Consider the following 14,523-nt stretch of genomic DNA (forward strand, 5'->3'; position numbering starts at 1 on the left):
AAAGAAATTATTGAACTTAAACTCATGATAGTTTTCATTTCTGTTCTATTGGGCCTTTTGTATAGTTGGGCCTTTTTTTCTTTCTCTTATACTGGGAACCGGCCCATGTCCGGATATTATTGATTATTGGACTAAAGTGTACATACTAATAGAATGATTGAAGTCTATTGAGATTAATACATCATTTCCTCTCTTTCTATTTACCTGATGGTTTCTCAGTTTCTCTCTAACACCGACTAGAACCTAGGGTTTTCTCATTTTCATTCATGGAAATTCAATCTCTTCTTACAAGTTAACAGAATTTGCATGATATATTTAATTTCAATTTGTATGTATTAATAGGATAATTGCTAACCTTCTGAAATCTGAGCCATTGTATCTTATAGTAATGAAACTGCAGTTAAACATTGTATCTTCTATTGAAATAATCAAATATCGCATATTACACAGCACAAAACGACATGGACCGAAAGAAGGAAAGGAAAAGGGTGCATGTGTTGCTACTATCAAATTGGAAAAAAGAAAATCATTTTTGTCGTTTTAACATATAGGGAATTGTGAGAAGAAACGAACTCCTCAATTAATAATTGAGATGGAAAATGAGTCCAACGTCAACCTATTTCATGCCAAAATTAGGAGTTATTATACTAGCTAATTCCGAAAATTATGATGGATCAATATGCTAATTTTTTTCCTTTTAATTAAATATACTTAATCTCAATGTTCGAAGGTTATGTTTCTAGATTTGGACGGTTATAGGAGTAACGAGGTTACTAATATACTCCATAGAGAATTATTTCATTATTGCAATATGCCTTAAAGTTAAAACTGCTGACAGATGTGTACTATTTAATTCTTGGTGAAGAGACAGTATCAAATAAAACAAATGCATGATATGAGATACAGCTATGGTATTCTGTTGTCCATATCTATGATATGATTCTTGACCACCCGTTGGTCCAGCAATCATGTTATAGTGTCTCAAGCTTTTAATTTCATGTTCCCTTTTAAATGTTTTTTCGGAAATCTATTATTTTTGGACATTTTTCATCATTGAGTTAAGAATGTTTCGCTGTTCGGCACAGATTACCATTTTTTAAGAATTTAAATCTGAATTCTGGTATTTTAATATGTAGCTAATTATGCTGCAATTGTAAATCGTTAATAAACAGTACTCCATTAGATTAACAGTACTCATCGGTTTTCTTTATTCTTGACCTTTGGCCATGGGGTCTGTTTTTAAATTTGATTTAAAATATTTCACTTAATTTCACATTTGAGAAATGTCGATATAATTCCCCAGATAAGAAGAATAATTAACCAATCGGAAAACATGAAGAATCGAGCAGGGTATGAAAACTTTCTATGATAGTGATTCTCTAGCAAATCTCCTTTGAGATAATCCATGTTTCATTCTGGCCAACTCGGAATCAACAAACTAATCCTGGTTGTGAAGAATAATTATTGTTCATGTTTGTGCCAAATATTGTTTACTCGAGTTGAAGATTAAAGGTGAAACATAACTCTAAAAGTTGGTCAACTGCACCATCAAAATCAAATAGAAAGAGATGGAGGGAGTATTTTTGGATATTTTTCTTCGGTTATATACAGAATATACATTTTTCAGTTATTAATGCGAAGAGACTATTTGTGTTGCTCATTTAACTAAAAATAGTGTTAATATTAGTATAATTTATACTGACTTGTTTAATTTAGCTCAATTATTATAATGAGGTCATTCAACGTCGTTTCGTGAAAGATTTAAATTCTTAGTATATATTCTCTTGGTTCACTTTTACTTGTCCACTATTTTAAAAATAGATTTTCGCTTTTACTTGTCCACTTTCGCATATCAAGAGAAAAATAACTTATTTTTTCTATTTTGCCCTTAGCATTAATTACTTATTCCAAATTATTTTTCAAATTTATTAAGATTATACACCAATTAATATGGATATTATGGTAAATTATGCATTTTATTTATTATTTCTTAAGGGGTGTGAAAAGTCAATGATGGACAAGTAAAAGCGAACGGAGGAAGTATATACGGAATTTCTAAAATACATATATATAGTAGGCCAATATTTCTTGAAAATAAGAATTAACATTAATTTGAGACAGGAAAAAAATCTTTAGAAACCTTAGCCACATATCCAAGTGTGCTGACAGACTACTCAAAGCTGTAGCCTAACAACTTCCGCTGCAGTTTGAGTTGTTTAGTCTCCGTTTCATGAGACGACAAAGGTCTTTTGTGATTATTACACCATGTAACATACAAATTTGAGAAGAAAAGCCTAATGTTTCCTCTGATCCACTTTAATTAAGGTTTTGGCTAATTTCACATATATTAAATAATTCACCCTTTAACATTAATTAATAATAAAAATAATCATATTAACCTTAATTTATTCATTGAAAATTAACAAATATCCTCTGGCTCTTTACTCCAAGAGCAACTTTGGGGGAAAAAGTTAATTTTATTTTGATATCTGAAAAAATTAAATATTGTAGACCACAAAAAATGACTAAAAAATCAATCAAAATGGACCGGATGCAGTACTCCTTAAAAAACTATTTATTCCTAAAAATTAATAAGGATTTGATTAAATAATCCTTGATTAAATTTTTATAAGGGGTCGTACATATCTTTTGTGAAAGCAATATTGCATAACATTATGTGCATATTAATGCCTTCGAAGAAATAATAAAAGTACCTATGCAATGTACTCATAGGAAACTATCATTGAGAAAGACTTGTTAGGAATGTGTAATAAAGGCAAATTTGAAAAAATAAAAAAAATACTATCTTTATTATTTAGTATCAATTATTTTGGATCAAAATGAAAAGGCAAAAATACTAAATAGTGTGGATTGGATTTCACTTATTAGGTAAATTTTACCTAATTTATGGATATAATCTTATTTTTTACAATTTGTTTTAAAAATATTGTTTGTTTATGAAACTTAATTAGTTTTTGAAATATTTTTGAAGAGAACTTTTCAAGCTCCAAAAATTGATTTGAAATTTATTTTGTCACTCACAAAACTTCAATTTTTTTCAAGTAAAATATATGTTTAAATACAACTTTAACCTTCAAAAGCTATTTCTCAACACAACTTCAAAAATTATTTTTTTAAAGTTTCAACCAAATTTATGCTCGATAGCTAGCTAAAACTAAAAATATTGGAAACAGGTATCGGATTCGAGATTCTATTGAATGACTACGATATATGATTTGAAATAGAGGGAGACTTCATTGCTATAAGTTATTCAGCGCTGTCTACATTATTTTCAAGATAAAAATGGACGTTTCATAAAAAAGGATGTTTCATTATTACATTCTGGTACGTTACATAAATAAGGTAACTAAAGGGACGTGGCAAGAATTGGAACCAAAAGAAGGCTATGTGTTGAGCCCGGTTGGCTTAGCTGATTTAGAGTAGTTGAAACTGATTTAAAAAATAAGCAGTTACGTATTTGGATAAAGGTACTGAAATTAATAATAAGCAGCTGAAGAACTAGATATATGAAGAGTTTTATTTTAAAAAGAAATATTTTAGGGATAGAATAATAAATATCTTGGTCAAACCTAAAGTGCTTATAAGCTGAAATTTGATAAGTTGGGGGATATCAGCTTATAATTTTTGGCTTATTTTTGGTTATAAATACTTAATTTATAAGTACTTTTAATTTTAAACGCATAAATAAGCCAAAAAATATTTATTAGTTAGTTTGACGGCTTATAAGTTGTCAAACACCCTCTATATCTCCCAACTGCCCAATTGGGTGTGTTATGTAACAGAGCCAGCCCATGTTGGGGTCCCATACAGACGCGTCGGTTTAGCCGTCAAAATTTACGCAGAAACCCGACCCATACACATGCTCCTATTGGTATACGTGTCCTAACTACACTACAAACCCTGTTCAGCTCACTCTTTTTCCTTTTATCTACTCTTCTTCCCTACCTAGCTTCCTCGCGTTTATCGTACTCTCAATTCATCTGTCGGCACTTATATGTGTTGCATGGATTCATTGCCAAATATATATTCGATGATGTGAGTGTGTGTAAATATTTAGTACAAGTTTGTCAAAGATTTCCATAAATTTTAACGTACTTTGAATTAGTGTGAGGTAGGGTGCAGCATGCGGGTTCGACTGAACTCAGTAATTTTTGTTTAAATCATATATTTGTCTTAAGAGTAAATTTTATGGGGGTCATTGAAGGAATTTTAATCTAGCTATACTATAATAGAAACTCATTTACCACTTTTATTTAGGTTCCTTACCCTCCATTTCTAATAACTCCCCCTACATTTAAAATTCAGTTTCTTTTTTCCCTCTTTCTTACTAATCACCCAAAATCTCTCTTTTATTTTTATCCCACCCCCAAATTTTCATTTTTATGTGATACATCAATACCTAAAACAATACTCGACACAATACTAATACAATTATAATATGATTATATTAAATTTCTAGTGTAGAGTTGTTACTGAAACTTGAACAAGATGCAGATCTTAATTGTATCATAATTTTTCAAAAGTGTATCACGGTTATATTAGAATTTTATATGTATCATAATTGTTACAGGAATTGTATTAACAAATGTATGATTATTGTATATTCATTGTATATTATTCCGAGCAATTATGAGTCGTGACGAATTTCACAATTTGTATCACAAGTATTATAATTGTATATTAATTTATTAGTATTGTATCAGGTATTGTAACAACTCAGCTGGTCGTTTTAAGAATTTACACCTCGATCCCCTATTAACTGGTTTCTCTATGTTTATTTCTGCTATTTTGATTTGCCGGGATGTTCGGTTTTGAGTTTCGGAGAGTTTTGGGACACTTAGTCCCTTAATGAGAGCTTAAGTTTTGGAAATTTGACCGTAGTTGGAACAGTGTGAAGACGGCCTCGGAATGGAATTCTGATGGTTCCGTTAGCTCCGTTGAGTGATTTTGGGCTTAGGGGCGTGATCGGATTGTGGTTTGGAGGTCCGTAGCTAATTTAGGCTTGAAATGTCGAAAGTTAAATTTTTGAAGTATCCGGTTTGATAATGAGATTTTGATCCGAGGGTCGGAATGGAATTCCGGAAGTTGGAGTAGCTCTGTAGTGTTAAATGTGACGTGTGTGCAAAATTTCAAATCATTTGTATGAGGGTTGATAGACTTTTTGATCGAAAGTGTATTTTGAGAATTTTGGAGTTCTTAGGCTTAAATCCATGGTTAATTCGAGGTTTCGGTGTTGTTTTAGGTGTTTTAAGGATTGGTACAAGTTTGGATAGTGGTATATGACTTGTTCGTATTTTTGGTTGAGGTCCCAGGGACTTCGGGGTGGTTTTGGAAGGTTGCCGAAAGATTTGGGAGTTGGTTTGATCAGCTTCAGCTGCTGAACTTCTATCATAACCGCACCTGCGGATTGGGGACCGCAGGTGCGTGATCGCAGAAGCGCTTGAGGAGACACAGATGCGGCGAAGTGCTTGGAAGCCAGTTTCCGCAGGTGCGGTGGTATAGGTGCACCTGCTAGACCGCAGGTGCGGTAGAAGAAGCGCAGATGCGGCCCAGTGCCTTAAGTGAATTATCGCAAATGCGACGTTATTTCCGTAAAAGCGGGACTGCACCGCAAAAGCGGATTAGCTGGGCAGAAATATATAAATTCTTGTCTTCGCGAATTTGAGTTATTTTCATTTCTTTTCAAACGGGAAGAAGTCTTGGGAAGCCTTTTCAAGATAGATTTTCAGAGGAATTCAATAAGGTAAGGTCTTTGGTCCCTAAACTTGTTATTAGGGTAATTTTTATCATTATAAACATGAAAATTTAAAAAAAATCAGTGGTAATTTGGGGGTTAGGGCTTGACTAATTAGAGACCTTTGAGTGATGATTTGAGGGACCATTTGAGGTCCGATTTTGGTACTTTTGGTATGACTGAACTCGTGAGAGTGTGAGGATTCTGGAAATGTAAATTTTACCTGATTCTGAGACGTAGGCCCGATGGGCGTTTTGGTTATTTTACCTAATTTCGCATATTAACTTAGAATTTAATTGTAGAATCAGTTACTTGAAGTGTTATTTACATTATACAATTGAATTGAATAGATTTGGGCCATTTGGAGTCGAGTACTCGTGGCAAGAACGTGGTTTCGAGTTGATTTTGAGTTGGTTCGAGGTAAGTGGCTTGCCTAACCTTGTGTGGTGGACCTTCCCCTTAGGATTTGGTATATTTGATAATTAAAATGCTTTGTACGTGAGGTGACGAGTGCGTACTTGAGCTAATTGTTGAAAATCCGATTTTCTTTAAGTAACTTTAATTGTGTTCCTTTTTCCTGTTTTATACTACTTGCAATTTAAGCTTGTTGTTAGCTTAGAAAAAGCATGTTTAATTGACTTAATTGCCTATTTGCTTAGACTGCCTTAGTTGCATTATGTGAAGCATGTTAGGTTAGAATTACCTGTTTTACTTGGTACGAAATTTAGCTTAATTGAGTATTCCTCGTGTTGTTGATGCATGTTTTACTTTAAGACTACGGGACGGCATCCGGGGATATCCCCTGCACGTATTTATGATTTGAGCTGAGGTACGGGATACCAAGAGATCCCTAGCACGTATATTGAGGATACCAAGAGATCCTCGGGATACCGAGAGATCCCTAGCACGTATATTGAGGATATCAAGAGATCCTCGGGATACCAAGAGATCCCTAACATATATTGAGGATACCGAGAGATCCTCAGGATACCAAGAGATCCCTTGCATATATTGAGGGTACTAAGAGATCCTTAGGATATTGAGAGATCCACGATTATTATCCTTGTAAAGAATGGTATCTCTTTGTGATTGTTTTTGCCTCTATTCAGGTATTGAGTTCTTTATATTCTTGTATTAAATATTTATTGTTAGCTTTCAACTGTATTACTTATCTTATTCTGTCATACTTTATATTTTTATTTTATCTCAGTAAGGCCCTGACCTTCCTTGTCACTACCCGACCGAGGTTAGGCTAGACACTTACTGAGTACCATTGTGGTGTACTCATGCTCTTTCTGCGCATGTTTTCCATGTGCAGATCCAGGTACTTCGACTCAGTCTGATCACCCTTGAGGTGAGGCGACTGCTCCAGAGACTTCGAGGTATACCTGCCGCGTCCGCAGACCGAGGAGTCCCTTTCCATTCTATCTTGTAGTGATAGCCCTTCTATCTTTTCTGTTGATGTAGACATTCCGGAGTTATAGTATTTTTATTATATTCGTAGCTTGTGATTCATGGGTTTCCAGGTTTTAGGAAAATGTATTAGTTTTTGAGAGTTAATATTGTGTATATCGAGCGCACTTTTAAACGCTATCTTATTACTCTATTTCTGTTTTAAATTATTTTCTTCCACAAATTGGTTTATCTTCCGCATTTTAGGATTACCTAATCGTAGAGACTAGGTGCCATCACGATGGTTCACGGAGGGCGAACCAGGATCGTGACAGGTATGGTATTAATGTATCAGATACAAGTTAGATACAATTATGATACAAATATGATACAATTATGTTTTAGACATTGATATATCCGATACAATTTAAATACAATTATGATACAGTTATCATACAATTATTATATAATTTCTGAATATTTTTTAATAATATAAAGTTTTCGGCAATGGTTGGAAGAGAGAAGATAGATATACTGGGCATATATTTAGGGATTTTGATGTAAAAAAAAAGGAGAGAGAAGAGAAGAGGGAAAAAAAGAAAGATGTAATTGAATCCCTTAATTAAAGACACTAATAATGGAGTGAGAGCCTTTTAAGGAACAATGTCTACAATTTATAAGAAAAACCTATATACTTATTAAAAACTCTAAAACACAGAGAACATAGGTAAATACGTTTCTAATATAATATAGCTAGGTAAAAATCCTGTCATTCAACTTTGTGTTCAGTACGCAAAAGTCACTTTTCTTCTTTTTGTTTCGAAAAAATCATTCAACTTTGTGTTCATTACCCAAAAGTCACTTTTCTTTCTTTTGTTACACAAAAATTATTTTACTTTGCTCTATTTATCATAAATTCACATTGGCCAGATTTTATAATACTTTTACTTGAAAAGTCTATTATGTCCTTGACATTAATCCTCTCATTTATCTATATTATATAATATATAATATATTTTTACCCAAGTATTTTACTTATAATTAAAAATAACTTTAAATTAATTTATTTATTATTTTTATAATATATCCATACATTTAATTTTTCCATGGCACTCAATTTATTTAATTGTATTCAAACATGAACATGTTTTAAATATAAAAATGATAAAAAAAATGATAAAAAAAATATTTAATTAAAATAATAAAAACATATTTGTTTAACAAATGATAGTTTTTTATAGTCAATAAAAAATTTTAAAAAAAGTTTCAAAGATATTTGTGTTTGATATTAAGTTTTTTAAAGCTTTATCTGTTAATATTATTTATTTGAAAGTATTAATATGATATGTCATTTTGCTAAATGTGAGTATTTTATTTATTAAATTAATGGGTATGGATTAGCTGATAAATCAATGAGCTTTGATTAATTTTTTAATTTTCATTACATATATTTTCACTAAGCATGATTAAGAACGTGGATTTGAGATTTGTTCACGGTAATGTTACTGACAAATTTAATAATGGTCCTTATATATCTTGAAAATTAATATTAAGAAAAAATTAATGTACGAATATATTACATAAATATGAGGATTTATAATGTCAATGGCATAATAGACTTTTCAGATAAAAGGTTTGTAGAATATGATCAAAGTGATTATTGTGATAACTAGAGCATGGTAAAATAATTTTTGTGTAACAAAAGAAAGAAAAGTGACCTTTGGGTAATGAACATAAATTTTAATAACTTTTACGTAACAAAAGAAAGAAAAGTGACTTTTGGATAATGAACACAAAGTTGAATGACCACCCATAAAATTTACTCTTAAATCAAGTTAGCATATATATTAAATAAAGATCATGGAGAGAAGAAGCGAATCCAAGACATAAAATTTATATTTTAGACCTTTCAGACTCTTAGTATTAATTTTATTATAATTTTTACAACTTATGAATTCACACATATCATTTGTTGTAACTTTAATAAATTAGTATCCATATATTTATACTCCGCTTTAGAAGTTATGGATTCAGATAAAACTCGTGCCACTACTCTACACCCATCTCTGTTGGAGAGAGAAGCTTATTTTTTCGTATGTAAGTGAAAGAAGTTTCTACAAATACATGTCGAAAATCTACTATTATTTGATATAGTCAAATTTTTCTATAACAATCATATTTTATAATAAAACTTGACTACAACATGATGGTAGACTATAATCTCGTATTTTAATCACTTATTGCACTCCAATTCACCATACTTTACTTGTGCTGAGCTTTAATTTGTAGTGTTTTGCATTTATTGTATGTTTTATGCTTTGTAGGAGTGATTCTGAGTCATGTAGATGTTGTGGAGCTAATTCGAGCTTTGGAGCTTTGAAGTATGAGTTAAAACCCAAAGGATTAAGTCGGGATTGTGTTCGGAGGTCGAGGACCAAGTCTGGACATCAAAAATCAAGTTAAAGCCGGACTCTTGCTGCCTTGCAAATGTTGAGCTCCCTGATAAGTCCCACTAATGCCCCGCATGGTGTGTCTCCCCATGTGGCGTGCCTGTGTATTTTTCCTAGAGCCATTTCCTATTTCGGCTAGGAAAGGGTAGTTTCATCTAGGCCCGACCCTACTTGGAATAAATACATGTAAAAATGTTATTTTCTGGACTTTTAACATACTTTTGACCTAAGGAAGTTAAGGAGGAGTTGGAAGAACACAAGCACAAGGATTTCATCATTTCGTCCTCACCAATGACCCGAGTTTGGATTGAATCTATATTTTCTATACTTTAATTATATTTGTGATGAATTTCTCCATGTCTATGGAGTAGCTCCCTTTAGAGTTTGATGGATTTGGTGTATTGATGGTTGTTTGTGGATTATAAATCTAGTTTTATGTATTGAAGCATTTTGGATGATTTAATTGTTGCATCTGTATTCACTTGTTCATGTAATCGAGAGAGGCATAACTTGTGATATCTTTGCATTATATTGTTGGTTGAGTTCATTAATTTTTTCTAAGTAATCGAAAGAGTCTAATTGAATTATTGATTAAACTTAGTTAGGAGAATAATCGAAAGTGGTTTTTCGAAAGACCAATCCACTACGCATTCTTGCATATCTTCACAGTGCTTAATTTGGTTCATCTTGTGAGATTGAGACTTAATCGAGAGAAGAGTTTCTGCTGAATGTTTGAACTAATAATTGAGTGAATTCAAGAGACTCACTTGAACATTAAAAGTGAATTATCTAAAGTTAGATCTCGAATAATTATCTTGCACCTATCCTATCAAAACTCGATTTTCTCTCACTGATAACCTTATTTGCTTATTCCTTATTTTGATAATCACTAGTCAATAGATTTAGATTCGTAGTTAATTTTAGTATTAATCATATAAATCTCAACTGTTGATCCTTTTGGATAGCAATCAAGCTAGAAACTACGAGAATACTGTTTGAATCCAATCCTCGTGGATACGATTGTCACGCCCCAAAAATCGTGGAACACGACCAATGCTCAACCAAGTAAACCCGACTGAGCAAGCCTGTTTGATTTCATTCTACCCAAGCTAGTTCATGAATAAAGAGGGAATGTTATCCCATTTATCAACACTAAGCAATCTTCCATTAATAACTTTCATTTCATTTCCGTTAATGACTTCGTTCTCAGTTTACAAAATATTACAAGTTTACAAGTCTAATGAAAAACATGTTGATCAAGTACCAACTTTTCTAGTCTGGACTCCCAACATCAACCAGCACCCACAAACAGTCTACGGAGCCTCTAAATACAATAGAAGAGTAATAGAAAAATTCCGGCAACAAGGCTCCGGCTATACCTCAAAACGTGATGTGAAAATGAACAAAAGGTACATGACATGACCCTGGGATGGAGTGGGGCTCACCAAGACTGCTGGGAAGAGAGTACCGCTATCACTGGCCGATGCCGCCCGCTGTGGAACCACCTGTATCATTAAACTATACAGCGCCCCGACAAAAGGGACGTTAGCACCGTCGAATAACACTAGTATGTAAGGCTAAAAGTCCTCTTTTAGAATAGAATAACCATACAAGCAAAGAAACCACAAAACAGTAAGTCAAAATCAACAATATACTAGCATCCAATTTGAAACATGTAAGTCTTCTAGTTTACGAAAATAATATATATAATTTTTATTTGGGAGATCATTAGCATCGATATGAGTTATACCATCATTTTTTTTAGCACGGAGTCCGATCACGACCCAATCGCTAGGTCGTCCCTTTGGAGACATGTACCACAATCACAATTTCCAGTTTTTGAATTTCCAGTTTTTGATTCTTAGCACAATACCACCATGTGTGCGGCATGGCGTCCGACCACGGTCTGATCGGCTAGGCTGCCTTCCCACATATCTCGTGTGGGTTGGCGTTACCAATTTACAAATGTTACCAAATTCATCCCAATTAAGGGGAATAACCACGATCCATCCCTACACCGGCACATGTAGTTTCAGGTGTGAGCCTTATGACCCACCTTTCCTCGGTTTTGCTAATGATGCTTCCAAAAATATTTTTGATTTGATTTAATATTGCACACAATTGTAATATAAATACAAGTATACAAATATAGCATAAGCACAACCATGCTTACCTCAATACCTTTCACATTTTATAGTTTTTATTAATATCCTTAATCTCTCTCGATAACAGTATTTCTTTGGCCCTTTGGGCCTTTCACAAGATTCATCTTTTTCATGGCACGAAGGCCGCATTTGGTTTTCCACATTTTCCATCTCCTTTATTTCAAGGATCACAAACCAATATCAATGTACAGAATATTTCGGAAATCATATATTTTCGAGTCAATAGTAATAAAATCATCAAACACAAAGGATTCTTCCCAAAGGGGAACATGCCAACCAACAATTTAAATACACATTGAAATTATAAGCAAGCAATCACCTCAATTATCCTTGAATTACCCCTTTTTCCATCATGACAAATGCACAATTTCAACATCGGAATGTGTAAGGACTAGCATTACATTGAATGTATTTACAAGGCAAAGCATTATCTAAAACAACCACTTATGGGCATAGTTCAGGTACAAGGCCTTTAGGCCATTCTATTTTTGAAATTAGTTCATAAGAGTTGAGTCGAGGCTTATTTCCTAATTTGTTTCATATTTTCTCATTCGATTCGTTTCCAAACATCTTTACAGTTTATCAACAAATAGGCACATTCAATCAAGGTATTTAGTACACATAAGAGCAACTAGGAGCATTAAACAGATCGAATTCTTCTCACCCGATTAGTATATTAACCTTCACTTAAAATGTGACTCAAGGCTATACCATTTTGGTAGACAAACCACACTTAAACTTACAAAACAATATGGAATTCACTTCTGAGAGAGAAAGTTTAGCCTACATACCTCGATTGAGCTTTCCTTAAGTCCTACTATACTCCGAGACTCTTAGCAACGTCAATCTCTTAGGAACATGACAAATCGAACAACAAATTAGAGAGGTGATCATAGTTCTAACTCATTTAAGCATATTTTCAAACACTAAGTGGGCGTTATGCTTTTAAAACTATTTGTGAAATATCCTACCACCTCTCATCCCATCCTTAGCTCAAAACCTCACCAAATACTTTAAGAACTCATGCATGCAAGATATCCACTTTCATCCTTATGGCTTACCCTTCTAATAGTCTATCATAGTTATATCTAGTAATTAAGAGCTTGGGTTATAGAACCTTACCTTTTAGGAAGAAGACCTAGGTGCCTTTCTTGACAAATCTTCAAGGTTTAAGCAAGATCTTAGGATAAATATTGATGAAGAACCCCTTATCCCTTTAAGACCCTCTCTCTCTCTCTAAATGCATTAGAAAATAGGCCTAAAATAAAGGGTAGTGTATAATTTATCGACATGGGGTCGGGTAAGAAAATTAGAAATTTGGAGCCCTGAAACAGATTTGTGATCGCATATGTGATCGCATAATTGACATGCGGCCCGCAAAAGGGACCGCGCAATGGCACCCAAAACATAAACAAACTGCCCAGGTATGCGACAAGAATGCGGTCTGCATACCTGTTCTGCAGTTGCATAATGCACCGCAGAACTGTCACTCGCAAAATTCCAAGGAGATTATGCAATGACTATGCGACCCGCATATTGATTATGCAATCGCATAATTAGCCGCATAGTTGACCTTAAAATTAATCATCAAACTGCCCACTCTGCGGCGACTATGCGGTCCGCATAGCTTGGACCGCAGAAACGCGCTCTTCTGAAAAATATTATTCCTTAACTTTTTAACGCACATATTCCTATCTCGGCACTCGATATCTCAGGTTTTGAGCAAAAATTTTCACGGGGTCTTACAACGATATTATACTATATTATCTTTGATCAACGAGCATAATTAAATGTGTATTTTGCGCTCGTCATTTGGCGCCGTTGCCGGGGATTGACAATCAGTAGTATTTGAAATAGTTTGTAGTGCTAATTCAGAAATTTTTTATTTTATTTTATTTATTTTTCTCTTTTTGTGTTTGGTGTTCGTTGATTGTGCGCATGTTACAGGTTAAGCTTGGTGCATGACTCGAGCTTCTGCGAAAGAAGTGCTACCATATGAGCCAGAGTTAGAAAAATAACTGTGACAACTAAAAAAGTAAAGAAATCTCATCGAGACATTAGAAAAGGTTGGTCATTTCTCAACCAAAGAAACTATGGCCGGAAACGATGATGAAAATGTAGATTTGGCTGCGAGAGAGGCAGCACAACAACGAGAACAAGCAACATGGGATGCTGAGGAAGCAGTTATTAGAGTTGCACATATTATCTATGAAGAAGAGAGGGGTCATAGAATTAACCAAAATCAACCCTTGGCTGCAGACCAGTTCGGAAATATAGTTCCCGGTCGTGGGAGATCACTTGGCGATTATGCTAGACCGGTCTATAATCAAGGGTTATCAAGTGTAAGACCACCTCCAATTGCAGCTAACACTTTCGAATTGAAGCAAGGGTTGCTTCAAACTCTTCAAAATTGTTGTGTCTTTAGAGGGAAGCTAAAAAGATCCAAACACACATCTAATAAACTTCGAGGATATTATGAACACCTATCAATACAATGGGTGTCACAAGATGCAGTGTTCTTAAGGGCATTCCCTTTTATACTTAAACATGATGCAAAGTAGCGGCTTCGTAGCTTTCCCACAAGATCGATTAGAACATAGGATGAGATGAACAGAAAATTCCTTGATAAATATTTCTCCTCATCTAAGACGGGCAAGTTTATAATAGAAATCCATAATTTTTCCCAGAAAGAGACTGAAATTGTTTTTGAAGTATGGGAGAGGTTTAAGGAGATAGTTAGGAAGTTTCAACATAGCGAATT

At 33.7% G+C, this 14,523-nt stretch overlaps 1 non-coding gene across 1 annotated transcript; it reads right to left on the reverse strand.

The window, feature by feature from the left end:
- Window positions 1-14,416: 14,416 nt before the first annotated feature.
- On the reverse strand, window positions 14,417-14,523 carry LOC142162551 (small nucleolar RNA R71). The gene has a single exon (XR_012693799.1). It is a non-coding gene; the product is annotated as a small nucleolar RNA R71 (small nucleolar RNA).

The sequence above is a fragment of the Nicotiana tabacum genome, chromosome 7, assembly GCF_000715075.1.
Source record: "Nicotiana tabacum cultivar K326 chromosome 7, ASM71507v2, whole genome shotgun sequence".
Taxonomy (NCBI): Eukaryota; Viridiplantae; Streptophyta; class Magnoliopsida; order Solanales; family Solanaceae; genus Nicotiana; species Nicotiana tabacum.